The sequence below is a fragment of the Castor canadensis genome, chromosome 14 (assembly GCF_047511655.1).
Source record: "Castor canadensis chromosome 14, mCasCan1.hap1v2, whole genome shotgun sequence".
Lineage (NCBI taxonomy): Eukaryota > Metazoa > Chordata > Mammalia > Rodentia > Castoridae > Castor > Castor canadensis.
In genome coordinates this window covers 35,195,945-35,215,280 of record NC_133399.1, presented here as the reverse complement: position 1 = coordinate 35,215,280, position 19,336 = coordinate 35,195,945, and the positions used below count along the sequence as shown (strand labels likewise).

The following is a 19,336-nucleotide window of genomic DNA, read 5'->3' as shown; positions in this document are numbered from 1 at the left end:
GACAGACTTATAGTGTCACTTAAGCTTTTCAGTTGCTGAACTGTGGAGATCCCAGCAAAACAAGCCCACCATCTCCTGGGACCTTCCCAGGAAAGGCAGCTACCTGCTTCCTTTGGGTATCTTTTTAAAAATTTTATTATTTATTTATTTATTTATTTATGGTACCAGTGTTTGAATTCAGGGACTTGCACTTGCTGGGCAGGAGTGCTACTACTTGAGCCACACTGCCAGTCCTTTTTTGCTTTAGTTATTTTTCAGATAGAGTCTCCCACTTTTGCCATAGCAGACTATGCATCTCAGATACTCCTACCTCCACCTCCCTTGTAGCTGGGATTACAGGTGTGCACCATCATGCCTAGCTTCCTTTTGGGCATCTTTTAAAAGATTATGTCAATGCAATTGGCTGTGCAGAAATCCAAAACCATGGCTGGAAAATATTTCAATGAAAACAACTGATTCTGAAAAGATTAATAATCCAGGTATACCTATTACACACTGAAATCTCCAGAAAACTCCTCTGCCCTATTTAAAGAAAAGAGAAAGGGAGAGAGAAGAGGAGAAGGAGGACAAGGAGAGAGGGTGGGGGAGAGACAGACTTAATGCAGGAAATAGAGCAAATGTGAGCAGAGGTGGCTGTAAGGAGGACAGAGGAAATCAAATCCTTGACAAGGGCCAATGCGTTTTCTTTCAGCAGATAAAAAGCATTCTGTCACTAGGGAGGCGGGACAGAATACACATGCACAGAATGCCAGAAAAAACCTGTTTGCCTTCACTGGGTTGGGAAATGACTCAAGGGCACTGAATTTCTGGAAAAAACCATCTGGAATGGAGTCAGGGTAGAGGAACCCTGGAAAGACCTGCTGCAGCGAGAGTTTCTGGTCTGAACCTGCCTGAGGCGGGCCTTGAAGAGGCCAATCTGCCCAGCAGCTACTGGAAACCCTAAGTCTTCCTGTTTTAACCCAGGGAAACCTGAGGACAAAATGCACCACAGCATAAAGAGGGTCCCTTCTGGGAGACAGCCCCTGAGACAGGTGAGGGTCTCCTGTCCCCAGAACCAAATTTACAAAGTAAAGCTGGGAGCAGTGGCTCACGCCTGTAATTCCAGCTACTTGGGAGGTAGAGATTGAAAGGATGGAGGCTTGAGGCAAGAAGTTCATAAGACCCTATCTCAACTGATATAAGCTGGGCGTGGTGGCACATGTCTGTCATCTCAGCTATGGGAGAAGTGTAAATAGGAGAATAGAGGTCTAGGCTAACCCAGGATTAAATTTGAGACCCCATTTGAAAAATAACAAAAGCAAAAAGGACTAGGGGTGTGGCTCAAGTGGTAGAGCATCTGCCTGGCAAGCACAAGGCCCTAAGTTCAAATCCCAGTACCACCAAAAAAAAAAAAAAAAAGGTCATGCAGCTGTGGTCATAAAAACCATAAAAGCCATGAGACAGGGGGTGAACTTGTTCAAAGTACACTGTACTCATCTATGGAATTATTACAATGAAACCCCCTTGTACTATTAATGTATGCCAATAAAAAATTTTATGGCGTAAAAAAGAAATTATGTGTCTACTGCAAGGGTTGACAAGCCACAACTCCAGAGATGGATGCTTGATTTTGTAATCAAGTTTTATTAGAACACAGCCACGTCCACTTACTTATCTGTCTGTGGGTGCTCTGGCCCATTGAATAGCTGCCATAGATGCCATGTGGTCAGCCTAAAATATTTACTATCCAGCTTTTTCCAGAAAGAGCTTGCTGATCCCTCTACTGTACTGAACTGGTTTGCTTGGGAATTTGTTGATTCCCAACCATCAAAATGCCCTGGGCAGGACTCATGTGGCATGGGAACTCCCACCTGACATGCAGAAGGGATCAGAATAAAGGAAGCACAAAGTGGGTTAACTCTGGGGAGTTGGTACTGAATTCCACAGTCCTGAAGCAGCCCTGCTGTGCTAGGAGCAAATAGGTAGCACTCAGGCTGGTTTTCTGGGCATCTCAGGTTCCCTACCAGCCCAAGAATGCTGGCTATAGGTGTTAATGTAAGCCAGCAGCCAGTTCTGTGGTAGGAAAATTCCAGAATCTTGCAAAGACCTTCATTAATATTCCTCTTATGACTGGAATGGTGCAAGCTTGAATATATTTTAATATATCCTGAATCTCAAGGTCAGACCATATGCTAGGTGCAGAGAATGGAGGATGGTATAAATTTTTTCCTCTCTAAATCTACTTTTTTTTGTTTTAAAGAGGTATGGTCTTGCTATGTCCTCCAGGCTGGCCTTGAATTCCTGAGGTCAAGTGATCCTCCCGCCTCAGCCTCCTGAGTAGCTGAGACTACAGGTATGTACCACCACATCTGGCTTAACTTTTGTAAAGTTTGGTTAAGGTGATATCTGAGTGCATGGGGGACAGGACAAACTGAATATTTGACAAACTGCAACTATCAGATGCCTATTTATACTCTATAGCAAATTATCTTCAGAGAATCAAGATTCAGATACTTTTTAGGAAGAATCCAAGAGCCCCGTTTCTGACCTCCTCTTCCTTCTCAACAAGTAACTGACTCTTATGTGAGCCAAAGTTCACTTACTTTCACTTCAAACGATCGGAAAATTGTTATGGGCTGTAAAGGACCTAAGAAGTAAGCACTAATAACGTATAAGAATTTTCTAGGAGTCAATAAATAGAAGCTTGTTTTTAAAATTTATTTATTTTTTGGTGGTACTAGGTTTTGAACTCAGGGCCTTGCACTTGCTAGGCAAATGCTCTACCACCTGAACCATGTCCCCACACCCCCAGCCCTTTTTACTTTGGTATTTTTGTGATAAGATCTTGAGCTTATGCCCAGGCAGGCCTGGACCGTGATCCTATTTCCATTTTCTGTGTAGCTGGGATGACAGGCATGCGTCACCAAGCCCAGCTTTTTGTGATTGATATGGGAACTATTTTCCTGGGCTGGCCTGGAACTGAGATCCTCCCAGTCTCTACCTCCTGAGTAGCTGGGATTACAAGCACGAGCCACCACACCCAGCATGAAATAGAAGATTCCTGTGTTGGGCTGAATTCACACATCCACCCAGAACCTCAGAATTTGGTCTTATTTAAGAATAGGACCTGTGTGGATATTCTTAGTTAAAGACCCCAAGATGAAATTTTGATTTGAATTGGACCCTATATCCAGTGATTGGTGTCCCTATAAAGGAGGAGGGGCTGAGAAACAGTGAGACACACAGGCACAGAAGGGAAAGACAGACAGAAGGCCAAGTAAGCATGGAGGTAGAGACTGAGGACTGCAGCCACAAACCAAAGAACATCTGAGGCTATCCTCTAGAAGCTGGAAGAAGTGAGGAAATTCTTTATGCTCACAGAGGGAGCATAAACCTGCAGACCCCTTGATTTCAGTTTTTTATCCTCCAGAACTGCTACAGTTTGGATCTTAAGTGGTTGAATGTCCCCCCAAAGGTTCCTGGGTGGCAAGCTTGGTCCCCAGCCTGTGGCGCAACAGGGAAGTGGTGGAATCTTTAGGAAGTTGGGCCAAGCAGGAGGAAGTTAGGTAACTGGGTGTGCTCTTTAAGGCAATCCTGGAACTCCAGCCAACTTCCCGTCCCTTTCTCTACTTCCTGGCCACCAAGAGATCAGCTCACACATCATATGCTCCCACAATGATACCCTGTGCCACCACAGACCCAAAGCAACAGGCTCAGCAGCCATGGATCTGAAACCTCTGAAATTGTGAGCCAAACCTTTCCTCCTTACAAGATGATTATCTCAGGTGTTTGTTACACCAACAGAAAGCTGGCGGGCACAAGAACTGAAAGAGAAAAGACAGTTCTGTTGCTATAAACCACCCCAAGCTGCCACTGTAGAAGGAGATGGAAGCAGTACCTCCAAAGTCAAAGCTGTTAGTCATATGGCTGAGAGTCTCATCTTCCCTAAGCATTTTTCTCCTGTGTGGTATGCACTGGCGTCCTTTGACATTGTGAACTGGGGCCCGTTAATAAGTTGTGAAAAAAAATTTCACAAAAGAAAATAGACCATATTAGCATATTGTGCATAATAAAAAATGAGCATTGTTTGGTAAAACTTTGGATCCTACTGCCTGGGTGCTTACTGGTCATGGTGTAAAATCTTCCTTTTCATCACAGTCATGGTCAAAATGAAACACATCCATCTGAGGAGGCTACGGTAGTCCCAGATGCTCCTCTGTCTTTGGGCTCACCTATCAGCCAAATCTTCCAGATCAATGGAAAGCCAGCTTAGTTTTTAAAATCGGCAGGACAGGGATAGTTAGTGTTGTATTAGTTTAACCATCTGGAAGGACTTTGGATTACATCTTAGCTGTTTCTATTATTCTGACTTCATTTTATGTATTTATTTTTGTAGTACTGGGGATCGAACCCAGGGCTCTGAGCATGCTAGGCAACTGTTTTACCACTTGGGCCACCCTCCCCCCAGCTCTTATTCTGAGTTTAAATCAATCAGGACACAGGCTGAGCAACCCCTCAAGCCAGTAGGGAACTCACAGAGTCTCCAGAGACAGGATGGGAATGAACTGACAGCAGTCAAAAGACACAAGGTCAGGTCAACTAAGTGAAACAGGAGGCTGCACCAGGGCAGCTGTCTCTACCTCTACCATGGTCCCTGTCACTGTTCCTTCAACACTCATGTTGTTACAGGTTGAAATTGCTATGTTCAGGTGTGGATGAGCCTTAAAATGTTAAGCTAAAGAAAAGAAACCAAGTTGGACGTGGTAGTGCATACGTATAATCCCAGCAATCAGGAGGTGGAGGCAGGAGGCTGGAGAGTTTGAGGCCAGCCTGTGTTATATATACACTAGCTACATGCTGAATGAACAAACACACTAACTCTGCTGGGCACTCCACAAGCAAGAGTTCCCAGTTTTACAGACTACAGAAGTGTACTTAAACTCCTGAGGGCAGGCTGCCTGCTGCCACCCTTGTGCTTGTGGGCCCTGCTTCCAGGGAAGGAGAGAGGGCTGTGGACTGGGTCAGAGAAGGACAAAGGACAGTGGCCCGCTGGAGTCATAACATGAAACAGTCCAGAGTGCATGAAGCCTCTGCGGTAGAAGGGAGAGGTGGAAGAGAGGGCAGGTGCAGGACTCCCAAGTCAAGCTGGAAGTTTAAACCTTCCTGTTTCAGAGAAGAAAACTGGATGTGTGAGTTTCCTGTGGCTGCTGTAACAAATGACCACATAATGGCTGAAAACAGCATAGATTTATTATCTAATAGTGTTAAAGGTCAGAAGTCTAAAATCAAGGTGCTGGCAAAGTTGGTCCCTCCTGAAGGCTCCAGGGAGAATCTGTGCCCTGCCCTTTCTGGCTTCTAGAGGACCCTCTTCCCTTGGCTTGCAGTCCAGTGACATGGGCGCCTTCCAGTCTTTCTCTTTGATCTCTTCCTTCCCTCTTATGAGAATTCTGTGATGAGATAGAGCCAGCTGGATAATCCTGGATAATCTCCCTATCTCAAGACCCTTTTGCCACATGGGTGACACAGTTGCAGTTCTTGGGGGCCAGCCTGAGGACATCCTTGAGGGGCTGTGCATTATTCTGCCTACAGAATCAGTTATGATGTTTTCAAAAGATCAGTATGGTGGGAGAGGCCAGCTATAAATTACAGAACAGAGAAGAGACCCATGTGTGTCCCTCCATGCACAATGTACTGACATCTGCTGGGAGTGGATGAGCAGCCTGAAGACTTGTAAAGCCCCAGATACTGCTGAAGGTTCCACCTCTGTTTAGAGTGCATTAAGCAGATCACTGCTCTGTTGGATCTACTCTGCTCCCATCTCTGATGGATTTTGTAGCACTCAGGTGCCAGGTCCTCCACTTTGCTTCTTCCTCCCTCTCCCACCAAATTCTTGGGCAGCAGCTGTGCTCTAAACATAGGTCTGCCTTGCCCCTCCATCCCAAGATGCTACAAACTCAGGGCCACTGATGGTCTCCAAAGAGCTACTTCTCACTGTTCTTGAACCTCAAAAGACCTTGGGATGGGGTGTAGGTAGAGTGAAGAGATCCTTGCTTGGGGGCAGGAACACAATTTCATCTCCTCAATGCAAGATACATTTTTATTTCTATTATTTTTTGGTAGTACTGGGGTTTGAACTCAGGGTCTTCAGCTTTAGTTATACCCACGGCCCTTTTTGCTTTAGTTTATTCTTACATAGGGTCTTGCACTTATGCCTGGGCTGGCATCAGATCTTGAGCCTTCTACTTCTGCCTCCTAAGGAGCTGTGATTTCAGGCATGAATCACCATACTTGGTTTGTTCTTTGAGATAAGGTCTCACTAAATTTGCCCAGGCTGGGCTTCAACCATAATCCTCCTGATCTCTATCTCCCTGCATTGCTAGGATTACAGGCATGAACAACCATGCCCAGGTCACAAGATACACTATATTTATTTAGTCACTTACTGTTTTTAATGAATATTCTTTTTTAGAGCAGTGTTAGGATTACAGAAGAAGTGAATAGAAAGAACAGAAAATTCCATTCATGGACCCTTACCCCAAGTCAGTTTCCCATCAACTAACATCTTGTATTAGTGTGGCACATTTGCAATAACTGATGAAACAGCACTGATACATTGTTACCTAAAGCCCATGGATACACCAGTGCTCACTCCTGTGCTGAACAGTCTATGAGTTTTGACAAGTGTATAATGACATGCACCCACCATTACAATGTAAGATTCACTTTAGAGAAGAGTACAAAATGGTCAGACCAAAGGATGGTGGCCATCTACAGGCTGCACTGTGCCTGTGTTGCCTGACTAAGACCTGTACCCACTGATGACATCTGATCCTGTCATCTACCTAGTCACCTAGTCCATATCCCTGGAGTCAGTGAAAGATACTCCTCTTTCTCCCATGTTGTCACATCAGCCCCTGAATCTGAGCTGGGTGCCGGTGGCTCACGCCTGTAATCCTAGCTACTCAGGAGGCAGAGATTGGGAGGATCTCAGTTTGAAGCCAGCCCGGGCAAATACTTTATGAGACCCAATCTAAAACAAACAAACAAACAAACAAACAAACAAAACCATCACACACACACACAGACAAAAAAAAAAAAAAAAGGCTGGCAGAGTGGCTCAACGTGAAGGCCCTAAGTTTAAGCCCCAGTACTGCCAAAAAAAAAAAAGGTCTGAATCTCCATGTTGTTCAAGCCTCTCCCAGAAGACCTCCATGCCTCTAGCCTGTCTCTTTCTGGACCATCTTCCACCCTCTGACAGAAATAGCCACAAACTCCTGCACAGTAATACCAAAGTCTGGAAAAACACAACATTTTGGTGCTGCCAGATTAATGCTATATGGTCCCTGACTTGAGTCATCATACACACTGTCCTCCCATCTGCCAGCAGCCATCCACAGAGGCCTAACGCAGCCATCCTTGCTCCAGGGGGGTTTCCTGGCATGCTGAAGCCACACCGGAAGCTGTTACCCCATAGCTCTGCCTCAATCCCGTCACACTGGACAGCATGCTGCACTTTGTAACCTTCTCCTATGTAGGCGAGTCTAAAATTGACTTTATCCCCAGTGGTTGGGCACACAAAGGCCAATCTATTAATGTCAATAATCCAGCCCCACACCACTTATGTTGGTGAGTTGTTCCTTTTCTTTGGGGTTCTCTTAGCTTTACTCTTGACATTCTGGGTACTCAGTCTCAAATCGGTCCTTAAAATTCTGCCCCATGTTGATTCCCTACATGCCTCTACTCACACACTCTCTCTCATTCAAAGTTGTGCATCCATCATCACCATCAATTTTAGATAGCTTTCAACAGGCCAAAAAGAAACCCCATGTTCTGTGGCAGCCATTCCGCATCCCACCCTCAGCAAGCCCCTGGCAACCACACATGCAGTGTCTCTGTGGCTCTGCCTGCTCTGGACATTTCATATCAATGGAATCACACAATTGCTTGCCTTTTAGGGATGGCTCGTTTCACTGAGCATGATGTCTCAAGGTTCACTCATGTATCAGAGTGCCCTTCATTTTTACTGCTGAGTAATATTTCATTGTATGGATGAAATATTTATCTATCAGCAGATGGACATTTGGGTTGTCTTTACTTTGGAGTTTTTCTTGTGTGTGATACTGGGTTCAAACTTGCCAGCAGGAAGGCGCTCTACCACTTAAGCTACAGCCTTTTTGCTTTAGTTATTTCTCATGTAGGAGCTCATATTTTTGCCCAGGGCTGGACTTTGATCATCCCACCTTAGGCCTCTGGTGTAGCTGGGATCACAGGCAAGGGCCACCACTGCCCAGTTTATTTATTGAGATGGGATTTTGTTAACTTTTTCCCAGGCTAGCCTTAACCTTGATCTTCCTAAGTAGCTGGGATGACAGGTATGTACCACCATGAGATGGGGGAGTGATTTTTTTTTTTTTTTTGCCAAGGCTTGTGAGCCTCTTGATCTCAGCCTCCTAAGTAGCTATGATTACAGGTGTGAGGCACTGGTTCCTGGCATGCATGTGTTTGTACACACACACACACACACACACACACATTTCACAGTACTGGGGTTTAAACTGAGAGCCTCACACTTGCTAGGCAAGTGCTCTATCACTTGAGCCACAGTCCCGTCCTTTTGCTTTTAGTTTGTTTTTCTGATAAGGTCTTGAGCATTTGTCCCAGTTAGCCTCAGATTGTGATCCTCCTATAACCATCTCTTGAGTAGCTGAGACTACAGTTGTGCCACATTATCCCTGGCTTGCTTTTTGAGATACAGTCTTGCTAACTTTTTCCCAGGCTGGCCTCAATCTGTGATGCTCCTATCTCTACCTCCTGTGTAGCTGGGTGTACACATTTTTGGTAGACCAATGTGTTCATTTCTCTTAGGCATATACCTGGAACTGGAATTACTGAGCTGTATGGTAATTCTATGTTTAAGCTTTTGAGGAACTGCCAGACTGCCTTCTTCTAAATTCCTATCAGCAGTGTATAAGGGTCCCATTTTTTTTTCTATCTTCCCATCTCTGTCTCTCTGAGTCTATCTATCTCTCTGTTTTTTCTTTCAGTGCTAGGGACTGAACTCATGGTCTTGGGCTTGAAAGGTCAAGAAGTCTACCACTGAGCTACATCCTCAGCCACCATCTGTAAAACCCACAAAGGGTCACAGGGACCCACCACTAACAACCACACCCTGGCACTGTGAGCACCACAGAGCTAGCTTCATTACTGCTTCTAGTTTCCTAAGGATGCTCAAACTTTTTTGCTCTACATCTGGAGAGCATCTGTTATCTGGTCAGTCATCTTCATTTCACCCATGAAAAGGGATTACTGAGTATGCAAACCCCTAGTTTGAATGACTATGTGATTTGTTATTGTTTGCAAACTCATTTTGTGTGTGTGGGGGGGGGGTAGGGTGTTGCCACGTAGCCCAGGCTGGCGTGGAACTTGGTGTATTCCACACTAATCTCAAACTTTCTATCCTCCTGCCTCAGGCTCCTGAGCGCTGGGATTATAGACATGTACCACCAGGCCCAGCTCTATAAATTCAATTTTGCTCTTCAAACGAACCTCAGCAAATTAGCTGTCCATAAACAGGCACAACTGGGATGACCTTGTATGGAGGATTATGTTGGATTCCTGCCAAGCAACCTGACATGGTCCTCCTCTCCCTCCATCCTAAAGGGGGGCTGCTTGCTTGGACTGCCTCCACTTTTTTGAATCTCTCTCCTCCTGAAACCCACTCATAAGAATGATGAACTGGTAAAATATTCTGGAATTAGCTACTGGTAGCAGTTGCATAAGTCTGTGAGATACACTAAAAATTACTCAATGTACTGTGTGTTGGGGGGAGTACTGGGGTTTGAACTCAGGACCTCCTTGCTGCTAGACAGGCAGTTCTACCACGTGAGCCACACCCCCAACCCCTAAATGGTACATTTTAAGAGGATGAATTTTATGGTATGTGAATTACATCTTAACAAAATTGTTACATTAAAAGGGAGAGTGTACAAAAAAAAGGAAGACTGGCATAAGTTTAAAATGCAACCATCCACAATATGTTACATGTTTATTATCAGACAGTGAAACATTCACAGTGATTTTTTTAAGAGCCCATCACAAATCACTGTATTTGTTATTTTGAACATAACCAACTACAACCTTTATACTTAGTTGAAACAATGACTATATTGGTATATACAAAAGCAGAAAAGCAAGGAAACTGAATTTAATTTACCCACAATTTGATTTGAACAAAACAACAAAAAACCAAAATGAGACAGCTGTAAGGTTTGATTCACTGAGTCCTGAGGGAGGACATTATTTTAAAGAATTTTCCTCACTCCGTTAGTTACATTCCTCCCCGAGAAAAACTCCTACAGGCAGCTCTACTGCAACTGGAATTGTTTTGCACCTGGACAGAGGGCTTTCAAAACCTAGCAGTTCTTGATCATTTTCAGGGGGAAGGTAAAGTTTGCTTAATAAGTCACAAAGAAACAACGATTTGGCTGGACTTCCTAAAGGTCCTTTAAATTATTGAAGACAGCTGGAGGTGAAAATAGTTTCACAAGTCACAGATGGAGTTGGAAGAAGTGGAAACATGACCCAAGGTATGAGAATGAAGGAGACCTTGACACAAGATCAGAACTATGTTAAACATGTGGTAGGTAAACACCCAGGGAGGCACAGCTAGTTACCACAGCCCTAGTGCCTGGGGCTGGGGACAACAAGTGCAGCGGCCTTGTAGCCATAATTGCTACTGTGTGACAAGAATGAAAATTATACCACAGCTACTCCAGAAACAACCTCTGTGCCACTTCAACTTGCAAAGTGGGAGCATTTTCCAGTCAGAAAAAAAGAAAGAAAGAATCACAGAATCTCTTTACCATTTAAAAATAAAATAAGGGGTTGGGGGTGTAGCTCAGAGGTAGAACACTTGCCTAGCATGTGCCACACCAGTGCCATAAAAATAAATAAGAGAATAAATAAATGAAATAAGCTAAATAAATTATATAAAACCAAAACAAATATGTTTACAAGAATATAATTAATGATACCTTCCAGGTGGTTTTTTTTCTTTGCTTGTTTTGGTTTCTTTCTTTCTTCTTTTTTGTGGGACTGGGGTTTGAACTCAGGGCTTCATACTCTACCACTTGAGCCACTTCTCCAGTCCATTTTGCTCTGGTTATTTTGGACATGGGGTCTCCAGAACTGTTTTCCCAGGCTGGCCTCTAATGGCGATCCTTCCCATCTCAGCCTCCCAAGTAGCTAGAATTACAGGCATGAGCCACCAGAGCCCAGCCAGCTGTTTGCTCTTATTTGTTCTAGAACAAATGCCATTTTTCCCCCTGCTCAGAAGGACTTGGTAACCCCAGAAACGATACATGACTTACATAAAGCCAGACCCATGCCAAACAACAACCAAGATGCTCCTATTTCCTGAACTCTTTTATTATTTGGAATATCCACCTAAAACTACACACTAGGGAGCGGGTCCATATGCACAGATTATATAACACTTATTTAGCATTCACCATATGCCAGGCACTCTGCTGTGCACCTTACACATATTATGTCATTGAACCCCCAATAAATCCAGATAGGGGGACTGAGATTTGGGGAGTTATGTGACCAACAGGTGGGTGGAATTGGTACCAAGAACACCCAGGCCTGTCAACACTGTCGACATTTCCCTTTACAGTGAAAGGACTAATCATTCATCCAGTTGCCTGCAAAACTCATCCCTAAGTTGCTTTTGCTCACAGAGCTGTCCTAACATTTAAAACGGGAAGAAAATGGGTGCTTCAAATCTACAGACTGGAGTCCCATCTCACCGAGAACAAGCAAATGGGGGATGGTAAACTGATGATAAAACTTTGACAAACTTTTAAAAAAATTCTCCTGGCCAACCAACTCTTCAACAGATAGGAGGGAAGACGGCAGCTACCACAAAACACTCAAGGATCAAGGAATGGATTCTCATTCCAGTTCCCAAAGAAAGTTGCTCTACATCCACTGAGTTCTCAGCCAGAAACAGAAGAGTGAGGAAGAACCCAAAACACCCACTTGCACCGTTTTCCACCCAGACGCTTGCAGGCAGGGAGGACACCTGCTCCGGGTGTCAGGATACCCCTGGGAGCCTGAGGTGTTACAGTGCTGGATATTGTCGTGGGTAGCACTCCTGATCCTGTCCCAGTGCCCCTGAACTTGGAACCGAGCTGGAAGCCCAGTGACCTTTCTCTCAGCTCCTGGAGGGGAGGCTGCAGCGCCCCAGGGCTGGCTGGGGTCAGTGGGCATGGCCTGCACCTCTGCACCCCGCATTTTCCACCGAGAGTTCTCATGCACCGAAGGGGCAGCCACCGCAGCACCTGCCGGGAGGGGTCCCGCGGGAGGCCTGAGGCAGCCCCGGGGGTCCCGCGCTCCAGGCCGCTCCCGGGGGTCTCGGGCCTTTTCTCCAGCACCCATTCTCTTCGCAACTGCCCCGCCGCCCTCACCTCGGCCGGGTACCCCGCAGGCCGCTCTCCGCCGGCTCCTCAGCCGCAGCAGCAGCCTCCTCCTCCGCCCGCCTGGCCTCCGCGGATCCACAGACGCCCGCCCGCAAAGCCGGAAGCGAGATGTCGCGAGAGGAGAACTGCGCGTGCGTGGCCACGCCCCGGGGGCGTGCCCGAACGGGGGCGTGGCCCAGTGCAAGTCTGACCCCCAGCGGTACCTGGGACTTTGCCTTAGGCTGAGCCCCGAGCGCGGGGAGGGGCGTCGACTGTGCTGTGCTATTATGGGGCGCGGGGACCAAAGTGGGAGGGTCCCTGTGGTGACCACGAGGAGAATCCCTGGGGGTTCAGCTGGCTTTTTAAATAAACGGGCCAACGGAAACCTGGATATCTGCCGGAATGGGGCCTCCTGGGAGGTTACAGGTTGGGGGAAACTTGAGGGGCGATCAGCGGGGCAAAGGGCGTCTTGTGGGGTCACTGGGGTCCTGGGGGATTAACAGGGCTGGAGAGAGAATCTTAGGGAGGGGGACAGGGAATGGAGCCTTGAGGGACCAACAGAGGCATGGGATATAATATAAGTGGGGTTGGAGGCCCCTGAAGGGGAGAGTAGAGCTGGGAGAACCCTAAGGGAGACCAGTGGAGTTAGAGAGAGTGTTTTGTGGGGTCAGCATTACTCCCTGGATTGGGGGTAAGTGGGGATTGGGGTATAGTTAGGATTGAGGGGGAGTGCTAAAGGGGCACTGTAGAATTTAGGGCCTTTTGTAGGATCACTGGAGGCCTGGGCAATTAGCAGTTATGAAGAAGGGATCCTGGGTGGGGGGGGGCAGCAGGGTTGGAGGGTATCTTGGGGGAATCTGCAAGCACCTGGTATGTGGGAGGGAAGGGGGACTGACTGTCAATGGGCTCCTGGGGGCATTGCTGAACTGGGTTACTTAAAGGAGGCTCCTCTGTTGGCAGGAAATCTGAGGGGAAAGGGTCCAAGAAATCAAGAGAGTATGGCCTGTCACCAAGGATCAGCATAAACTACACAAAAGCTGGTCTGGGGAAAAGCTGGTGTGGGACAAATGAAACATATACTTTACATGTGGTCTCAGACACCCCAACATCACTATCATCAGATATCCCAAACATAGGCATTCAGGCAGGTGCCAAATAAAATAGGTTTCCAGGCAGCCCCCCAAATACTTTAGATGCTTATTTAGGTCCATCAGAAACCCCAGAGCTAACATTCAGAATCTGAAAATCATGCAACATATACTAAAGTACCAGAGACCCCCACCTAGGAGTCATCAGATGCCTTCAAACGGCTTTTGGATACCCAGAAACATATCAAAAAACTATGAGAGCTTTCAGACATCCCCAAATTAGAAGTACTGGGTACCTCTAATACATATACTGTCAGATACCTGCAAGCAGATGTTCAGAGTTAAACACATGCCAGATACCTCCCAGGTGCTATTAGACACTTATAGACACACCAGATACTGCCCCTGCACCAGCACCCCCACAGCTACCATCAGATGTTCCAGCCCTGAAGCTGTGGTCCAATCCAAGCTTCTCACTTGACCATTAACCAGGAGTGGAGCCAAGCAGTACTCATTCAATGTCCACACTGGTCAACCAAACCAGAAAGATCTCCCCAAACAATTTCCCCTCAACACATGAACAATATGTTGTCAGGGCCCACAGTTCAGAAGTGGAGGGGCAATCCCCAAATGACTAGCACTCAGTTAAGCCCAATCTTCATAGTCAAGAGAGGGAGCATGTCAGAGCTGTGTATGATGAAACATGCCTGTAATCCCAGCTACTTGGGAGGAAGAGGTAGGAGGATCACAGTCAAAGCAAGAGTGAGAGATCCTTTCTGAAAAACAAACTAAAAGCAAAAGAACTAGGGGTATGGCTCAAGTGGTAGAGTCCTTGCCCAGCAAGCACTAGGCCCTGAGTTCAATCCCCAGTACTAGTGAGAGAGAGAAAGAGAGAATATTGGAGGCTCCAGAAATGCAGACATATTTCATCAGACACCCCACCCCAATGGAGGTCAGAAGTTGAGACAGAGCTACTTTCAAGGGCTCAGTGGATGGTAGATAGTTCTTCTCTAAGTTTCTCTGCCTTCTAGACTTTATACCCAAGGCAATGGGGAGCTATTGATGACTCTAAGCAGGAAGTGTGGCATGAATCTTGTTTCTATAAGCCCTCTTGTTATAGTAAACCTTCAGGTTAACACAATTATCCCCTAAATATGGAAACCAACTTCTCAAGGAGCCTGCCAGGAAGGAGAAGTAGCTCTCAATCTTTTAGCCATCCAATCATTCTGAAATTTCTTTTTTGGCAGGACTGGGATTTGAACTCAGGACCTCCCAATTGCTAGGTGGGCACTCTACCACTTGAATCACAGCTCTAGCCCTCCATCCAATCACCCTGCACTTAGGACCAGTGACTCTGCTAGGAGCTAAGGAGACAGGAAGCTTGGGTGGATGTGGATGTGGGGGTGCATTGGAGGGTGCCAAGTGGGCGTTTCAGCTTCTGCCCACTAGGTACCAGGAGCAACCCTGGGCCCAACAAAAATGCCTTCAGACATAGCCAAATGTCTCCCCTGGTGTCTGTGTGTTGTAGGGGGGAGGTGTGTGCAAAATAGTTCCCAGCTGAGAGAGCGACTAGTCTCAGAGACATTCAGATTTCCTGGGGGGAGGTGTTTGCATATTGTCTTAAAGGGTGAGTAAGAGTCAGATGGCAGAGGGAGGTGACAACAAGGTGTTGTACCTGGCAGCCAGGAGACTTTAGAGTGGCTGGGTCATGGAATGGAGTCTGGGGTGGCTGAGTGGTGAGAGAGAAGGGTGGAGGAGTAGGGGGAGGGGATCAGACTATGATGGACATCAAAAATCAAGGGCAGGAACAGAATTAGGTAGGCAGGTGTTTGGTCAATGGGGCTGGTCTCTGGAGACACATCCCAACTTTACCCTAGAGACCCACCTTCCCTAATTACCTGGAATGTGACTCATTCTCTGTTCTAGTTAACACACTCCAGCCCCATTCTGCTACGGGACAGCTAGTATGTCTGCCTTTGAGTACCTCTGAGGGTGGTAGGACTTTGACAGAAGCATCTTGGGGGTACCTCTTATCCTGTTGGGAGTGAATGCAGGTGTTCTAGGGCTGAGTGCCTTCTGACACAGGTGTGGAGGGACCATGGCAGAGCACAGGGTCAGGTCTGTAATATATCAAAGGTCGCATGTTTTTCCTCATATATGGAAGCTAGACCTATAAGTTAAATGTACATATAAATACATATATTTACATATATATGTGTGTATATGTATGGTGAGAGAGAGAACAAGACTGTATTAGTGGGTCTGTCAGAGGAGACTATGGGAGGCAGGAGTGGGAAAGAAAATGTTAGTGAAAAATATTGAAACATCACATCTGAATATGAATGTAATATAATGTAACACCCCATAAGTTGTTGAATATTAGGGAGCACGGTGATAGAGAAACAATAAGTAATGGGGGATAATTTGATTAAAGCACAACATATGCAGGCCTGAAGTACCAAGGCAAACCCCCTTGGACTTATCAACATAACTTAAAAAAAAAAAAATGAAGGCCAGGAAGGTAAAACAAGTCTTTTCTGGGATGGGTTCCAGTGGGAGGGAGGTGGGCATAAGGAAAGGGTGAATGAGGGTGAATATGGTGGGTGTACTTTGCATTCCTATGTGAAAGTAGAAGATTGAAACCTACTGAATTATTCTAAAAAGGGGGGTAGGGGAGAAGAGGGAGAATGATGGAGGCTAAGATACATTGCAAACACATATGTAACTATCACAATGTATCTGCTGCACAACTGTCATATGCTAATAAAAACGTTATGCTAATAAAAAACAGTAGCTAGAAAAAGGTCAGTGATTTAGGTGCTAGTGTTGCCTCTTTTTAACTGAAAGACCTTAGAAAACAACAAAAACATGATGATGATGAAGGTGGTGATAATGAATCATGATGGTGATGATGGAGAGGAAGAGGGAAGGGAGGAGAAGGGGAGGAAGAGGAGAAGGAAGAGGCAGAAGAGGAGGAGGAGGCTCCTCATGCACCAGGCTCCATGCTAAGTGCTACCCACATTTCATTTACACAGACTCAAATCTTCTTTGATCTCCAAGAGTTGTTCTGAATATCAAATGCTGCTTCCAGAACAAGGAATTCCCACCATGCCAAGAATGGCCTAGATGGTGACGGAGGTTAGTATTACCAGGGATGGCCTCTGTGTGGTTACGAGACAACATCAGGCAAACCCAGATTGGCCCAATTGTACCAGATTCCTGGCTAGTATTTCTCAAAATGGTGAAGGCCAAGAACAGGAAGGAAAGACAGAAAAGCTGTCACAGCCCAAGGGGACCGGGAGGCAGAATGAGCAAAGATAAGGTAGCATCCTAAATTGGATCCCAAGAGAAAACCCTAGTGAAAAACCATGAAAAAACAAAACATGCAGTGAAATTCAAGTGAAGTCTGAGGTTTGGTCCAGTGTTGGGTTTTTGGTTTTGATTGTGTTTTGTTTTGGTGGGTTTTTTTTTTTGACACAGGGTCTGCTATGTAGCTCAGGCTGACCTGAAACACAATTCTCCTGCCTCAGTCTCCCCCATGCTGGGATTACAAGTGTCTGACACCACACCCATCCCAGTGTTGAATGTTAAGTTGGGACAAATGTACCTGACCATGTAAAAAATGTTAACATGAGGGCAAACTGGGTGAAAGATTTCAGAGGACTCTCTGCTTTCTTTGCACTTCCCTATAAGTTTAAAATTAAGACAGATGTGGTATCATGTGCCAGAAATGAGCAAAGGAGGCTGAGGCAGGAGGATCAGGGGTTCAAGGCCAGCTGAGTTACATAGCAAGAGCCTGCTTAAAAAAATTAAACATGTATTTTACAAAAATCAAACGCTGTCATGTGGCAACAGCTCAGACTCTGAGTTCAAATTCTGACTTGGGCAAGAACTTAACTTCTAGCTGGGTCCTGTGGTTTACACCTGTAGTCCCAGCCACTCAGAAGGCTGAGGCTGGAGGATTGTTTGAGCCCAGGAATTCAGGACCAGCTTGGGCAACATAGTGACACCCCCATCTATAAAAAAACAAAACCTTCTTTGGGCCTCAGCTTCCTCACCTATAAAAGCATCTTACAATTATGTAAGGGTGAATGAGGAAGTGCATTTTAAGTGCTCAATACAGTATCGCTACCCATTTGTTATTATCTGTGCAAAACCTCTTGGGATTATAAAGTGACATTCAGGAAATTGGACGCTGCTGGAATCCTTATCCATTGAGGCTATATTTGTAAGTGATTTATTGATAAGAAGCTATAGTGAGCCACCCTCCGGGGTCTGTCTTGCTTGCTGCTGGATTACCTGGCTCGGGAGTGGTCAAACCACTTCTGTAACAAGTCCTCCAGTAAATATTTCCAGCATTGCTGGCTATGCTGAAATGACTCTATTCTACTGTTGTCACCTGGAAGCTGTGACACATAATGCATACATGAACGGATATGAATGCACCCAACAAAATCATATATATGTATATATGTGTGTGTATATATATATATATATATATATATATATATATATATGTATATATGACACAGGGTCTGCTATGTAGCTCAGGCTGGCCTGAAACACAATTCTTCTGCTTCAGTCTGAAGTGCAAATTTTATGTCCCAAAATTATCATTTTCAACCATTGAAAAATATAAAAAGAAGCAGGATGCCAGTGGCTCATGCCTGTAATCCTAGTGCTACTTGGGAGTCTGAGACCTGGATCCAGGGCAAAAAGTTTGAGAGACCCCATCTAACTGGAAAAAAGTTGGGTGTGGCGGTGCATGCCTGTCATCCCAGCTATGGTAGGAAGTGTAAAATAGGGGGACCATGGTTCAGGGCAGCCTGGGCAAAAAGCCAGACCCTATTTCCAAAATAATCAGAGCAAAAAGGGCTGGAGGCATGACTCAAGTGGTAGAGCACCTGCTTAGCAAGCGCCAAGTCTTGAGTTCAAACCCCAGTACCACTGAAAACAAAATGTGAAGACGTTTTTAGTTTACAGGCCGTACAGGAAACAAAACAGGTGGTTGGCTGGACTTGACCTGAGTGCTTCTGAGAGTGGCACAATGATGTTTATGGGGACTGAGGACATCTTGTCTGGATGAGGGAATTCCTGGGAGCAGAAGTTCTCAACCAGAGGTGATTTTTGTCTCCAGAGGTATTTGCTAATGTCAGGAGACATTTTGGATGGTGACAACGAGGGGCAAGAAGGATTGGCTATTGACATCAAGTGAGCCTAAGGGCCAGAGATGTCCTTCAACAGTTATTGAATCCTGGGCATTGCAAAATAATGCCCAGGCTAGGTCTCCATGTGGAAGAAGGAATGTCACTGGATGGAAGTGGAGAAATCTGCCTCAGAATAGCAGTGAGCATTTAGCAAACTCTGAGGCCACACAGATCACTTGGTGACTTGTTAAAATGAAAATTCTGTACTGAGAAATCTAAATTCCCCAGTGATGGTGGGCCTGCAGATCCATGGACCACACAGACACAGTTCTTTGATGACACAAAAATGGAATTTAAAGACCTCAGGACTTTTTTTTTTTCTTTTCCGAGAAGCAATGGAAAAGCAGGAACAGAAATGAAAGGATAACAATGAGCAAGAAACTAGCAGTCTGGACTATCAATATACACTTAAAAAAATGAAGGGCAGATGGGAAAAACAGGTCTTTTCCAAAGGTGGGTACCAGTGGGAGGGGGAGGGCACAAGGAAAGGGGAAATGAGAGCAAATATGGTGGATGTGTTTTATATCCATATATGAAAACAGAATGAAACCTGTCGAAGTTGTTCTAAGAAGGGGGGAGGGGGAAAAGGGAGACCATGGAT

At 45.6% G+C, this 19,336-nt stretch overlaps 1 protein-coding gene across 3 annotated transcripts in view; it reads right to left on the bottom strand.

Moving 5' to 3' along the window:
- The window catches only part of Arhgef18 (Rho/Rac guanine nucleotide exchange factor 18), a 92,709-nt gene that overhangs the window by 42,413 nt on the left and 30,960 nt on the right, over positions 1-19,336 (bottom strand). Inside the window, exon 1 of one of the 3 annotated variants that reach the window (XM_020175652.2) lies at positions 12,450-12,575. The exons of 1 other annotated variant lie outside the window; for it this stretch is intronic. The gene's annotated coding sequence lies outside the window, so the exon portion shown is untranslated. Of the gene's footprint in view, positions 1-12,449; positions 12,576-19,336 lie in introns of those variants that run through there. One more of the 3 variants, XM_074054212.1, reaches the window with a different exon arrangement.